General features: G+C 43.9%; 1 non-coding gene across 1 annotated transcript; it reads left to right on the forward strand.

Moving 5' to 3' along the window:
• Positions 1 to 662: 662 nt before the first annotated feature.
• TRNAI-GAU lies at positions 663 to 736 on the forward strand. Its single transcript has one exon. It is a non-coding gene; the product is annotated as a tRNA-Ile (tRNA).
• Positions 737 to 2,878: the final 2,142 nt, after the last annotated feature.

Consider the following 2,878-nt stretch of genomic DNA (forward strand, 5'->3'; position numbering starts at 1 on the left):
TAACCAAGCACGGATCTGGGAAAGGAAACAGAAAGTGAGGAACTAAGGAGTTAAACTCTTTCTGCCTTTCTGCCTTCCCTGGTACCCATGGTCATTTGTGTGTCGTGGTGACTGCTGCTTCCTGTCTAGCTATGCTCTTACCAAGCTCTAGTGCTTGGCTGTGCCACTGCTCCCTTCACCTTTGGGTCCTTAGTGAGTTAATGGCTTATGTGACGTTAACCTTATGTTTTAATGAGATAGTAATATAAATCAAATACAGAGTCCCTTTCTTGACGTAGCAGATAATTATGAGTTATTTTAGAATTTTTTTCGTTTTTGTTGATTTAGGGATGTGAACCTCCAGGGCTACCAGAATGGCTGTGGCATCTTTATTTAATTTAGATGACCTCAGAGTGACTGGCCTCATCAGACCTCCTTGGTCCTGCTGCCCCTCAAATCCTTGCTCTACCCTTGGAATTTGTCTTAAAGAAGTTGATTTAAAATAGATTGACTCTCAGCAGTTACCTTGGCAAGTAGAATTGCTGAGAATTTATACTGCCACCTCCTTTACCTAGATTTTCTCAGTAAAACACTGTGGTGAATGAGTCTTTCTTGTTTCCTAGAATTTTGAGCAGAGTGAAAAGATTTTCGAGTTCTTTTTTTAAAATACAAGTTGGGGGGCTGGCCAGTTAGCTCAGTTGGTTAGAGTATGGTGCTGATAACACCAAGGTCCAGGGTTCGATTACCGTACTGGTCAGCTGCCAAAAGAAAAAAAAACAAAACACAAGTTGGGAGAGAAGGCAACTTTCAGCTGACATTGTACCTACGACATACCTGTCCAGAAAAGTGTGGTCTCATGGGAAGAGCACCCAGCTGGGTATTAGGAAGCCAGGGTTCCTGTCTTCACTATTCCCTGTGGTATAACATGAGTAAGCCACTTAACCTTCTCTTCTCCTGTAAAAAGGAGGAGCATAGGCAGCAAAAGTAAAAATAGATGAACTGGACAAAATCAAAATTAAAAACTTCTTTGTATCAAAGGATACTGTAACAGAGTGAAAAGCAACCTATGGAATGGGAGAAAAAATTTTGCAAATCATATATCTGATAAGGGGTTAATATCCAGAATTCATAAAGAACCCCTAAAACTCAACAAAAAACAACAAAATAATCAGATTAAAAGATGGACAAAGAGGGGCCGGCCCGGTGGCGCACTGCTACAGTGCGCTGCTTGGGAAGTGCGGCGGCGCTCCCGCTGAGGGTTCGGATCCCACATACAGACCGGTTCCCGCTCACTGGCTGAGCGAGGAGCGGGGGCAACGCCGAGGGTTGCGATCCCGTGGCCGGTCCCAGTCCGGTACAGGCGCGACACTGAGGGTTGCAATCCGTTGCCCGTCACGAAAAAAGACAAAAAGACAAAAAAAAAAAAGATGGACAAAGAACTTGAATAGACTTTTCTCCAAAGAATATATACAAATGGCCAACAAGCATCTGAAAAGATATTCAACAACACTAATCCTTAGGGAAATGCAAATCAAAACCACAATGAGATATCATTTCACACCCATTAGGTTCTATCAAAAAACAGAAAGTAACAAGCGTTGATGAGTATGTGGAAAATTAGAACCTTTGCACACTGTTGGTGGGAATGTACAATGGTGCAGCTGCTGTGAAAAACAGTATGGCAGTTCCTCTAAAGATTAAAAATTAGAATTACCATATGATCCAGCAGTTCCACTTCTGGGTTTATATCCAAAAGAACTGAAAGCAGGGTCTTGAAGAGATATTTATGCACTCATGTTCATAGGAACATTATTCACAATAGCCAAAAGGTGGAAGCAACCCAAGTGTCCACTGAGAGATGAATGGTAAACAAAATGTGATATATACATACAATGGAATTTTATTCAGTCTTAAAAAAGAAAATTCTTCTCTCTCTGCTTCCACCATCTTGCAATACGAGGGGTCACTGTTGCCACCACCAGCTGTGTTCCTTGGACTTCAGACTTCCCATCCTCAGAAACTGAAAATGGCCTTGTGAGGTTTGAGCCCTCCAAGCAAATGCTGCCTTGTATGGAGACATCCTCCCCCGACACTGCTCAGGAGACCCATGAAGTTCATGGAGACACAAACCAGCAGAGCCCGCAGGGGCCTCCCCTCGCTCACTGCGGGCTCGTGCCAGATGGCCATGGTTCTCCCGTGCATCCTGCCCCTCGCCTCTTGCTTGAGTGTGAACACAGCTCTGTGCACTGTTTCTTGATTCATTACATCCCACATTCTGACAGCTGGCTAAAGTATGCAGAAAAGTGCCCACGCTGTTCATGTTAGATGGAAGAAAGCAGAAGCCAGACCCCTACTGTTCAACGAATCGATTAATCTCTGAACAGCAGAGTTAACTCTGCTCATCTTTGGGCTATCCTGGGACAACTTAGGGCGGATATCTCTACTTCACTTATTTATGTGTTCATTCATCAAATTTTGATTGAGCTAGTGTTTAAGTTGAAGAACAAGGGGTGTGGCATGTGCAGAGGGCTGGAGTAAAGAGGACCGTGTGTGGGTCTCAAGTGTGTAAGTGCAATAGGATAAGCATGTGGAGTGCTTTTCCAGCCAGGAGAAGAAATACAGATTTCATGTGGCTAGAAAGGGAGAATCTTTGAAAAGCTTGAATCAAAAAGGAGGGGAGAGTATGTTGGCATGTCCCCTGTGGAGGGTGTGTTGAAGGACAGAGCCTGAAGGCAGGAGGACCTGTTAGATGTGTTGCAGGGTCCAGGGAGGCATGAGCCCATCCAGTGGCAGGGGGCATGGAGAAGCAGGAGTACGTGTGAGGTATATTTCAGAGGCAGAACTGATAAAAAACAAATGACACAATAAAAAACAGTAAAAAAACAAATGACACAATTAA

This window comes from Galeopterus variegatus, unplaced genomic scaffold, assembly GCF_000696425.1.
Source record: "Galeopterus variegatus unplaced genomic scaffold, G_variegatus-3.0.2 Scaffold151, whole genome shotgun sequence".
Taxonomy (NCBI): domain Eukaryota; kingdom Metazoa; phylum Chordata; class Mammalia; order Dermoptera; family Cynocephalidae; genus Galeopterus; species Galeopterus variegatus.